This window comes from Rhinoraja longicauda, chromosome 4, assembly GCF_053455715.1.
Source record: "Rhinoraja longicauda isolate Sanriku21f chromosome 4, sRhiLon1.1, whole genome shotgun sequence".
Classification (NCBI taxonomy): Eukaryota; Metazoa; Chordata; class Chondrichthyes; order Rajiformes; family Arhynchobatidae; genus Rhinoraja; species Rhinoraja longicauda.
The window spans coordinates 86,977,197-86,990,137 of record NC_135956.1 but is presented as its reverse complement, the minus strand read 5'-3'; positions in this window follow the sequence as shown (position 1 = coordinate 86,990,137).

Sequence of the window (12,941 nt, the reverse complement as noted above, 5' to 3'; positions counted from 1 at the left end):
CGATGTTGGGGAAGTCCAGGACAAGGGGTCACAGTTTAAGGATACGGGGGGAAGTCTTTTAGGACCGAGATGAGAAAGCATTTTTTTCACACAGAGAGTGGTGAATCTGTGGAATTCTCTGCCACAGAAGGTAGTTGAGGCCAGTTCATTGGCTATATTTAAGAGGGAGTTAGATGTGGCCCTTGTGGCTAAAGGGATCAGAGGGTATGGAGAGAAGGCAGGTACGGGATACTGAGTTGGATGATCAGCCATGATCATATTGAATGGCGGTGCAGGCTCAAAGGGTCGAATGGCCTACTCCTGCACCTATTTTCTATGTTTCTATGTTTCTATCTAAAAAATAGAAAATACTAGAAATACTGAGAAGGTCAGGCACAAGGATATTCTTGTGACTGGTTCCGCTGAGTTGCTGCTCAGTGGTGACCCAGCCATGATAATGCTATTGACCTGACAGGGGGTAAGGGGAGAAGGCAGGAACAGGGTACTGATTGAGAATGATCAGCCATGATCACATTGAATGGCGGTGCTGGCTCGAAGGGCCGAATGGCCTCCTCCTGCACCTATTGTCTATTGTCATTCACCATTTGCTCCGGTTCTTTCTCCAATGGTTTCGCTGACTTGCTGCGTTCCCATCATTTCCCGTGATGAAGGACAGAAACAAACCGCAGAAACATATCATCGTGGAAGCCAACATCAAAGGAGAATAGACGCAAACGAGAATCTAATCTGATCTTGCTGGATGCCAGCTGACCACGACTTTAGTTCACTTTAGTTTTGTTCAGAGATACAGCGCAGAAACGGGCCCTTCGTCCCACCCCAGTCCACACCAACCAGCGATCCCCGCACACTAACACTATCCTACACGCACCAGAGCCAATTTTAAACCAAGCCAATTAACCAACAAACATGTCCGTCTTTGGAGTGTGGCAGGAAACCAAAGATCTTGGAGAAAAACACACGCAGGTCACGGGGAGAACGTACAAACACCCTCCAGACAACGGCCATAGTCAGGATCGAACCGGGATCTGTGAGGCAGCAACTCGACTGCTGCACCACCGTGCTACCGTGCCTGGTTTCAATTTAGTACTCATTTTTTCAGGATGTGGGTACCCACAGGGACAACATGTGTTGTCATCCTTAATTACCCTTAAGATGTGGGCTGCATTTTTTTTTTCAACTGCTTGCAGGCCTTCTGGTGAGCCTACTTCCACACTGCTGCTAGTTGGGGTATTCCAGGATTTAAGCTCAGTGACTTTGCAGAGATGGTGATATATATTCCAAGTCAGGATGGTGTGTAACTCCACCACTGTTCCGTTCAGTTTACAGTGTATAGGTACAATAGACAATAGACAATAGACAATGGGTGCAGGAGGAGGCCATTCGGCCCTTTGAGCCAGCACCGCCATTCAATGTGATCATGGCTGATCATTATCAATCAGTACCCCGTTCCGGCCCTCTCCCCATACCCCCTGACTCCGCTGTCCTTAAGAGCTCTAACCAGCTCTCCCTTTAATGCATTCAGAGAATTGGCCTCCACTGCCTTCTGAGGCAGAGAATTCCACAGATTCACAACTCTCAGACTGAAAAAGTTTTTCATCATCTCAGTTCTAAATGGCCTACCCCTTATTCTTAAACTGTGGCCCCTTGTTCTGGACTCCCCCAACATTGGGAACATGTTTCCTGCCTCTAACGTGTCCAACCCCTCAATAATCTTATACGTTTCGATAAGATCTCCTCTCATCCTTCTAAATTCCAGTGTATACAAGCCTAGTCGCTCCAGTCTTTCAACATATGACTTTTTCACCCAGAGAGTTGTGAATTTGTGGAATTCTCTGCCGCAGTGGGCAGTGGAGGCCAATTCAATGGATGAATTTAAAAGAGAGTTAGATAATAGAGCTCTAGGGGCTAGTGGAATCATGATGTTGTGGCAATTACAGAGTCCCGGTTACAAAAGATGTGCGGGAATTGGTTCCGAACATAACTGACACAAAGTATTCAGGAAAGATAGCGAAGGGGAAAAAAGGAGGTGGTGTACATTAGGTAGAATATTACAGCGTAAGACAGAGAAGATATGCTGGATCAAGGTCAAATTCTGTCAGTTCAGAATTAAGACACAATAGGGATGTGATAACACCTCTGGCACTGTGCCATAGGCCATCATCTAAGAGGAACTCTCTGCCACAGAGGGCAGTGGAGGCCAAATCACTGGATGGATTTCAGAGAGAGTTAGATAGAGCTCTAGGGGGCCAGTGGAATCAAGGGATATGGGGAGAAGGCAAGCATGGGTTACTGATTGTGGACGATCAGCCATGATCACAATGAATGGCGGTGCTGGCTCAAAGGGCCGAATGGCCTCCTCCTGCACCTATTTTCTATGTTTCTAGTGTAAGAAAATAACTGCAGATGCTGGTGCAAATCGAAGGTATTTATTTTCACAAAATGCTGGAGTAACTCAGCGGGTCAGGCAGCATCTCAGGAGAGAAGTTTCGGGTCGAGACCCTTCTTCAGACTGCTGTTTCTATCTATGTTTCTAGGAAGGTCATTTTAGTTTAGTTTAGTTTAGAGATACAGCACGGAAACAGATCCTTTCTCCCACCAAATCTGCACCGACCAGCGATCCCCGCACATTAACACACACTAGGGCCAATTTTACCTTTATACCAAGCCAACGAAGTGACAACCCTGTACGTCTTTGGAGTGTGGGAGGAAACCGAAGATCTCAGAGAAAACTCACGCAGGCTGAAAGGGCCTGTTTCCGCGCTGTATCTCTAAACTAAACTAAACCCCATGTTTATAAGAAAATAACTGCAGATGCTGGTACAAATCGATTTATTCACAAAATGCTGGAGTAACTCAGCAGGTCAGGCAGCATCTCGGGAGAGAAGGAATGGGTGACGTTTCGGGTCGAGACCCCATGTATGTTCCTGCACTCAGTTGCAGCTTGTGTGGAGATTATACCTCCCCCTTGCGTGGGTCTCCTCCCACATCCCAAAGAGGCGGTGGTTTGTAAAATTGCCCCTGGTGTGCAAGGGGTAGATGAGAAAGTGAGCTTTCTCACTTATAAAACTAGCGTGAACAGGTGAAGACGAAGATCGACACACAAAGCTGGAGTAACTCAGCGGGTCAGACAGCATCTCTGGAGAAAAGGAATAGGTGACGTTTCGGGTCGGGACCCTTCTTCGGACCGAGTTGACCATTGAATGGGTGATCAATGGTCGCGGTGGACTCCATGGGCCTAAGTTTCCGTGCAGTATGTCTGAAGTAAACTTCAACCACACTACACCCTCTGGTAACCAGCAGCCAACATGAAGAGAGGACTGAACAAACACAAACTAAACTGGTATCGTTCCATAGAACTCAGAGACCATGCCTTCGGAAGAAAGGTCTACACTCAAAACTCAACCAAACATGCAATCATGTTCGTCTGCACCATCGCAACATGCAGTTACACACCTGGACTGCACAGAATAATGTTATAATTCTTCAAAGACATAAAAAGAGAAGCAACTTCACCCCTTTTCCTTCCTTCAAATCCCCCTTCAGCAGGCTGTCCAACGGGAAGGAGAGGATGTTGTTCATGTTTTGTGTCTGTAAGCAGATATTCAACATCAAAAACATTATTTTGCAAGGAAAATAACAATCACTTTTGAACAATGAAAGACAAATAGAATGCAAAGGTAGAAAGTGCATTTTGGTTTGGTTTGGTTTAGTTTAGTTTAGTTTAGAGATACAGCGCAGAAATACAGTGCTTGCAACTCCCAAGGCCCGGGTTCGATCCAGACTACGTGCGCTGTCTGCACAGAGTTTGTACGCTCTCCACATGACCGCGTGGCTTTTCTCAGAGATCTTCGGTTTCTTCCCGCGTTCCAAAGACGTACAGGTATGTAGGTAAATTGGCTTGGTAAATGTAAAAATTAACCCTAGGATAGTGTTGATATACGGGGTTCGCTGGTCGGCGCAGACCCGGTGGGCCGAAGGGCCTCTTTCCGCGCTGTATCTCTAAACTAAACTGAAAATAGGCCCTTGCTGCCTTACAGCACCAGAGAGCCAGGTTCGATCCCGACTACGGGTGCTGTCTGTACGGAGTTTGTACGTTCTTACTGTGACTGCGTGGGTTTCCTCCGGGTGCTGCAGTTTCCTCCCACACTCCAAAGAATACAGGTTTGTAGGTTAATTGGCTTCTGTAAATTGCCCCTAGTGTGTGGGATAGGACTAGTGTACGGGGTGAGCGCTGGTCGCCATGGACTCGGTGGGCCGAAGGGCCTGTTCCTACGCTGTATCTCTTAACTAAATTAAACTAAACTTGTGTTCAAGTGATTGCTTAACTGGTTATTGCAGTGATGGGATGTGGCCACAGGATGTTCTGTTGCTTAATGTACTGAGTGCTGCTGCATTAAAATAAAGGGCATTAGTGACTGGAAGGAGAACCACAACCAAAATGTGGCAGTTGAGGATATTTTACTATTTCATAGGGGTGTCTACAAATAGTTTATAAGAACACTAACAAAAAGATCGGGGGAAATCTCATATAGCCCCTCAATCACATTCACTATTCCGATACATTATTACTGGATGAGTAGGAAAGGAACTGCAGATGCTGGTTTCAATCGAAGATAGACACAAAATGCTGGAGTAACTCAGCGGGACAGGCAGCATCTCTCTGGAGAGAAGGAATGGCTGATGTTTCGGGTTGAGACCCTTCTTCAGACTGATGTCAGGGCAGTGGGAGGTACATAGATAAGGGAGTGTATAGATAAGGAAGTGTAAGGTGTGAAAACAGGACAAAGGGAATGGAGATCGAGGAAAATGTAGAATAGATCATTGTTAGGTGGGAGAAAGTAACAACAAAGCAAACATAAAATAATGTCAGAGACAGTAAGACTGGTCAGAGAATTGGGAAGGGGAGGGATGGAGAGAGGGAAAGCAAGGGTTACTTGAAGTTGGAGAAGTCAATGTTCATGCTGCTGGGGTGTAAGCTGCCCGAGTGAAATATGAGGTACTGTTCCTCCAATTTGCTTTGAGCCTCACTCTGACAATGGAGGCCCAGGACAGAAAGGTCAGTGTGGGAATGGGAGGGGGAGTTAAAGTGCTGAACAACCGGGAGATCAGGTAGGTTTAGGCGGACTGAGCGGAGATGCTCAGTGAAACGATCGCCGAGCCTGTGCTTGGGGTCTCTGATATCTCTTTCCAAATCCAGTTCTTTCTACCTTACATCTCAGTTTCACACATGATCTTTCAGTGACAGACAATAGACAATAGGTGCAGGAGGAGGCCATTCGGCCCTTCGAGCCAGCACCACCATTCAATGTGATCATGGCTGATCATTCTCAATCAGTACCCCGTTCCTGCCTTCTCCCCATACCCCCTGACTCCGCTATCCTTAAGAGCTCTATCATGCTCTCTCTTGAATGCATTCACAGAATTGGCCTCCACTGCCTTCTGAGGCAGAGAATTCCACAGATTCACAACTCTCTAACTGAAAAAGTTTTTCCTCATCTCCGTTCTAAATGGCCTACCCCTTATTCTTAAACTGTGGCCCCTTGTTCTGGACTCCCCCAACATTGGAAACATGTTTCCTGCCTCTAACATGTCCAACCCCTTAATAATCTTATATGTTTCGATAAGATCCCCTCTCATCCTTCTAAATCCACACCAACCACTCCCCAGTAAAGATTTAAACATTTGAGAGTGAAAAATTATCCTGTCTTTTGTCAGAAGCTACCTGATCCTGACTCTATGATTCATCGATGTAGGCGGAGAACGTACAAACTCCGTTACAGACGGCGCCCGTAGTCAGGATCGAACCCGGGTCTCTGGCGCTGTGAGGCAGCAACTCTACCGCTGCGCCACCGTGCCGCCCTTAGTTGCTTGACACTATGTAAAAACAGAATAGAAAAAAGTCTGTATGTAGAAACAAAGAACTGCAGATGCTGGTTTATACCAAAGATAGTCAAAAAAAGTGCTGCCTAAAGTATGAAGTAGGGTCCTGACCTGAAACGTCACCCAATCTTTTTTCTCCAGAGATGCTGCCTGATCCACTGAGTTACTCCAGCATTTTGTGGCTATCTTTCTAGAAAAAAAAACTATCTGACAGATTGGCCAACAAGCAAGACTTATATCATATATATACAGCCGGAAACAGGCCTTTTCGGCCCTCCAAGTCCGTGCCGCCCAGCGATCCCCGTACATTAACACTATCCTACACCCACTAGGGACAATTTTTACATTTACCCAACCAATTAACCTACATACCTGTACGTCTTTGGAGTGTGGGAGGAAACCGAAGATCTCGGAGAAAACCCACGCAGGTCACGGGGAGAACGTACAAACTCCTTACAGTGCAGCACCCGTAGTCAGGATCGAACCTGAGTCTCCGGCGCTGCCTTCGCTGTAAAGCAGCAACTCTACCGCTGCGCTACCGTGCCGCCCTAGTGCGGACGTAGAGGTGAAGAAAGGAGAAGAGACTGGCCACAAAGATAAAAGGGAAATCAAAATGTTTTCACTGGAATACGAGTACAAAAAGGGTTATAGGAGGAAAGGTGAACACGTTGCCAGAGGACATGGCTGAGATAGTAAATGAACACTTTCACTGTGCAAACTGATGTGAAGGCTGGAATAGCCATGGCCAAGATCACTGCACTTACAACAACTGGGACTTGAAAATGGCACCAAACTGGCGACTCTGGAAACTGTAGGAAAATAACTGCAGATGCTGGTACTAATCGAAGGTATCACAAAATGCTGGAGTAACTCAGCGGGTCAGGCAGAATCTCTGGAGAGAAGGAATGGGTGACGTTTCGGGTCGAGACCCTTCTTCAGACTGATGTCAGGGGAGGGGGCGGGACAATGAAAAGATGCAGTTGGATACAGGAAGACTCGTGGGGGAGCTGGGAAGGGGGAGGGGAAAGAGAGGGACAGAGGAGCTCTCTAAAGTTAGAGAAATCAATGTCCATACCGCTGGGGTGTAATCTGCCCAAGCGAAATATGAGGTGCTGTTCCTCCAATTTCCGGTGGGCCTCACTATGACAATGGAGGAGGCCCATGGCAGAAAGGTCAGACTGGGAGTGGGAGGGGGAGTTGAAGTGCTGAGCCACCGGGAGATACAATACAATACAGTACAATATATCTTTATTGCCATTGTACAGGGGTACAACGAGATTGGGAATGCGACTTCCATTCGATGCAATAAATTAATTAACTAATCAGTATTAATTTAAACAACCCCATGAAACAAATTAGAACAGTTTTAAAACAGAATAAAGTGCAAGTAGATCTGTGCCGGTTCACTGTGCGATGTGACCATCCGGCTCAGCAGGACCGGTTCATAGCAGCTATGGCCCTGGGGATGAAGCTGTTCCTGAGTCTGGAGGTGCGGGCGTAGAAGGCCTTGTATCGTCTGCCCGATGGTAGAAGTTCGAACAGACTGTTGCAGGGGTGTGAAGAGTCTTTGTGGATGCTGGTGGCTTTTCCGAGGCATCGTGTGTTGTCGATGCCCTCCAAGGCTGGTAGCTGTGTTCCGATAGTCCTCTGAGCTCTGTGGACTACCCGCTGAAGAGCTTTCCTCTCTGCCTCCATGCAGCTGAGACACCACACAGGGATGCCATGTGTTAGGATGCATCAGGTTGGTTAAGGCGGACTGAGCGAAAGTGTTGAGCGAAACGATCGCCGAGCCGACGTTTGGTCTCGCCGATGTAGAGAGGTCTGTATACTGTCTCAGTATACTACTGCTATACACTTGTACTGCATCTGAGATACTTATCTAATATGTATCTAAATGATTATGTATAGTGATACTTTCACATGTACCTGTCACAAATTAAATACCATACCACACCAATCTCAGCAAAGGAGCATATATAAATTAGTTGAATCAGTCTGAAGAAGGGTCTCGACCCGAAACGTCACCCATTCCTTCTCTCCAGAGATGAGCCTGACCCCACTGAGCTACTCCAGCATTTTGTGTCTACCAACATATAGTTGAATACTTGATGAAAGGGAAAACTTTTTCAGTCAGAGAGTTGTATATCTGTGGAATTCTCTGCCTCAGAAGGCAGCGGAGGCCAATTCTCTGGATGCTTTCAAGAGAGAGTTAGATAGAGCTCTTAAAGATAGCGGAGTCAAGGGATATGGGGAGAAGGCAGGAATGGGATACTGATTGTGAATGATCAGCCATGATCACATTGAATGGCGGTGCTGGCTCGAATGGCCTACTTCTGCACCTAATGTCTATTGTCAGTTGTGCATTGAAAGGAATGGCTAGTTTCAATAGACAATAGGCAATAGGTGCAGGAGGAGGCCATTCGGCCCTTCGAGCCAGCACCGCCATTCAATGTGATCATGGCTGATCATTCTCAATCAGTACCCCGTTCCTGCCTTCTCCCCATACCCCCTAACTCCGCTATCCTTAAGAGCTTTATCTAGCTCTCTCTTGAATGCATTCAGAGAATTGGCCTCCACTGCCTTCTGAGGCAGAGAATTCCACAGATTCACAACTCTCTGACTGAAAAAGTTTTTCCTCATCTCCGTTCTAAATGGCCTACCCCTTATTCTTAAACTGTGGCCCCTTGTTCTGGACTCCCCCAACATTGGGAACATGTTTCCTGCCTCTAACGTGTCCAACCCCTTAATAATCTTATACGTTTCGATAAGATCTCCTCTCATCCTTCTAAATTCCAGTGTATACAAGCCTAGTCGCTCCAGTCTTTCAACATATGACAGTCCCGCCATTCCGGGAATTAACCTAGTGAACCTACGCTGCACGCCCCCAATAGCAAGAATATCCTTCCTCAAATTTGGAGACCAAAACTGCACACAGTACTCCAGGTGCGGTCTCACTAGGGCCCTGTACATTTGAAGTACATACGTTGTCCAATCCACTTGGATCGCTGAAGGCAGTGAGAAGGTAACAAAAAGCAAACTGCTGGAGGAGCTCAGCGGATCCCATGCTACGTGATCAGCTGAGTTCCTCCAAAAGCTTGTTTACTTCGCTCAAGATTCCAGCATCTACCGCCTCTTGTGTCTTCAAAGTAAGGGAGAAAGTCGCAAAGACCATGGCCATGATCTTACACGCATCTATAGATTCAGAGATGGTGCCTGTGGAAAACTGCACACATGCATAAAAGAGTACAGTGAGAAACTTCCACTTACCTTCTATGATGGAAAAAGTTATAGAAAACGACCAGACCAAGTGGACCCGTTGGGCCCAAACCTCTCCTGCATTGGTGCAGCACCCTCTCCTCCCCCCCTCCCCCACCCCTCCCTCCCCCTCCCCACTTCCCCTCCCCCACCTCCCCCTCCCCTCTCTTCTTCCCCTCCCCTCCCCTTCCCCTCTTCCCCTCCCCTCTTCCCCTCCCCCTCCCCCTCCCCCTCCCCTACCTCCCCCCTCTTCTTCCCCTCCCCTTCCCTCCTCTCCCCTCCCACCCCCTCCCACCCCCTCCCTCTTCCTTCCCCCTTCCCCTCCTCCCCTCCCTCCCTACCCCCTTCCCCTCCCCCCTACCTCCCCCTCTCTTCTTCCCCTCCTCCTTCTCCTCTTCCCCTCCTCCCTCCCCCACCTCCCCCTCTCTTCTTCCCCTCCCCCTCCCCTCTCTCCCCCCCCTCCCCTCTCCCGTCCAACCCCCTCCCCTCTCCCGTCCCACCCCCTCCCCCTCCCCCCCTCAATGATTCTGTCATGGGTGTTTGATTTTCTGGATAATTATCTGTTGAAGTTGGAGTTGCTTTATTGAATCAGAGAAGGTTCAAAGTTTAAACTAATGTAGTTTGGATTTCGGGAATCCCCACTGGCAGGGCATCAAAACTGGCAAATGCCAAAAATGACACAAGATGTTGTCAAGCTGGAAAGGGTACAGAGAAGGTTTACGAGGATGTTGCCAGTACCAGATGGTCTGAGCTATAGGGAGAGGTTGAGTCAGCTGGGTCTCTATTCCTTGGAGCGCAGGAGGATGAGGGGTGATCTTATAGAGGTGTATAAAATCATGAGAGGAATAGATCGGGTAGATGCATAGAGTCTCTTGTCCAGAGTAGGGGAATCGAGGATTAGAGGACATAGGTTTAAGGTGAAGGGAAAATGATTTAATAAGAACCTGAGTGGTAACATTTTCACACAAAGGGTGGTGGGTGTATGGAAAGCGCTGCCACAGGAGGTAGTTGAGGCAGGGACTATCCCAACGTTTAAGAAACAGGTACATGGTAGGGCAGGTTTGGAGTGATATGGACCTAATGCGGGCGGGTGGGACGAGTGTAACTGGGACATGTTGGCCGGTGTGGGCAAATTGGGCTGATGGGCCTGTTTCCAGGCTGTATAGCTCTATGACTCGATGAAGCAAAGGTGATTTGTCAAATACCCAAAAGTAACATGAAGAAAAAACATGGTTCGGCCTGATAGGTGCTGCAAGACAGAATTGGGTTACTGAGCACAGTGTACAGCTGTGGCCCTACAGTTCCCTGAACTGGATTTGACCCTGACCTTCGGTGTGGTCTGTCTGTACAGATTTTGTGCGTTCTGCCAGTGACTGCGTGGGTTTCCAAAAAATGAGCAGGTCGGTAGATTAATTGACCACTAAATTGCTGCTCGCCTGCAAATGACTCTGTAGTGAGCTGATTGGAATGTGGGGCGGGAGAAATGGGTTAGGACAGGGTTAGGAAAAATGGATGGTTGATTCAGTACCTCAAGGGACTGTTTCTGTGCTGTTTCTATCTCTGGTGACTCCAAGTATGTAGAAACATAGAAAATAGGTGCAAGAGGAGGCCATTCGGCCCTTCATTATGATCATGGTTGATCGTCCACAATCAATAACCCGTGCCTGCCTTCTAGAAACATAGAAACATAGAAAATAGATGCAGGAGTAGGCCATTCGGCCCTTCGAGCCTGCACCGCCATTCAATATGATCATGGTTGATCATTCAGCTCAGTAGCCTGTACCTGCCTTCTCTCCATACCCCCTGATCCCTTTAGCAAAAAGGGCCACATCTAACTCCCTCTTAAATATAGCCAATGAACTGGCCTCAACTACCTTCTGTGGCAGAGAATTCCACAGACTCACCACTCTCTGTGTGAAGAAATGTTTTCTCATCTCGGTCCTAAAAGACTTCCCCCTTATCCTTAAGCTGTGACCCCTGGTTCTGGACTCCCCCAACATCGGGAACAATCTTCCCGCATCTAGCCTCTCCAACCCCTTAAGAATTTTATATGTTTCTATAAGATCCCCCCTCAGTCTTCTAAATTCCAGCGAGTACAAGCCCAGTCTATCTAGTCTTTCCTCATATGTAAGTCCCGCCATCCCAGGGATCAATCTGGTGAACCTTCTCTGTACTCCCTCTAAGGCAAGAACGTCTTTCCTCAGGTTAGGAGACCAAAACTGCACACAATACTCCAGGTGCGGTCTCACCAAGGCCCTGTACAACTGCAGCAGAACCTCCCTGCTCCTAAACTCAAATCCTCTTGCTATGAATGCCAACATACCATTCGCTTTCTTCACTGCCTGCTGCACCTGCATGCTTGCTTTCAATGACTGGTGCACCATGACACCCAGGTCACGTTGCATCTCCCCTTCTCCCAATCAGTCACCATTCAGGTAATACTCTGCTTTCCTGTTCTTGCCGCCAAAGTGGATAACCTCACATTTATCCACATTATATTGCATCTGCCATGCATTTGCCCACTCGCCTAATCTATCCAAGTCACTCTGCAGCCTCCTAGCATCCTCTTCGCAGCTAACACTGCCACCCAGCTTCGTGTCATCCGCAAACTTAGAGATGTTGCATTCAATTCCCTCGTCCAAATCATTAATATACACTGTAAATAACTGGGGTCCCAGCACTGAGCCTTGCGGTACCCCACTAGTCACTGCCTGCCATTCCGAAAAGGACCCGTTTATTCCTACTCTTTGCTTCCTGTCCGCCAACCAATTTTCTATATCATATCCCTTGATTCCACTAGCCCCTAGAGCTCTATCTAACTCTCTCTTAAATCCATCCAGTGATTTGGCTTCCACTGCCCTCTGTGGCAGAGAATTCCACAAATTCACAACTCTCTGGGTGAGAAAGTTCCTTCTCGCCTCAGTTTTAAACGGCCTCCCCTTTATTCTGAGACTGTGGCCCCTGGTTCTGGACTCCCCCAACATTGGGAACATTTTTCCTGCATATAGCTTGTCCGGTCCTTTTATAATTTTATATGTTTCTATAAGATCCCCTCTCATCCTTCTAAACTCCAGTGAATACAAGCCCAGTCTTTCCAATCTTTCCTCGCATGACAGTCCCGCCATCCCAGGGATCAATCTCGTGAACCTGCGCTGCGCTGCCTCAATTACAAGGATGTCCTTCCTCAAACTATGTGAAGGGAAATAATTTGTGGGCCTGTGTGGAAGTGGGGAAAGGTCCTGCCCATGGTACCAGGGATCTGTGTGAACTGGAATGGGACTACATGGATTGTTATTGCAGGCTCCACAGAGCAAATGACATCCTTTCTTCCTGTAACCAATCTGAGATCCTATGATTAAATGATTTGGTTTGATGAGGTGCGATCAGATGTATTTCTTTGCATAAAGAAACCGTGTTATTCTTGGATGTCAAATAACATCCAGGACGTCCTGCATCATCCTACACTTCAAAGTGGCGCAATCTCCCGCTTACCAGGGGAATGAAATAGCATGTACTCGAGTGCAAACATCACTGGATCACCGAGAGTGACTGCGGATATATTGAAGTCGAGGGATGCTGACTGTTCTGCTGAAATGTAAGTATTCAACAATTTGCTCTGTTTCCCAGGCCCGCTGACAATTGTGAAATACGACTTCTGATTTCCAGCGGTTTCTGCTCTCAAAAAAAGCTTCCTCCAGCAGTGTGCTTTCCACAAAGCTTTGACTGTTGCATTGCCCAATGGCGGAATCAACAAAGAGAGTCTAAACACTGGGAATCGTGCATCTGTGGCAACACTGTGCATATAT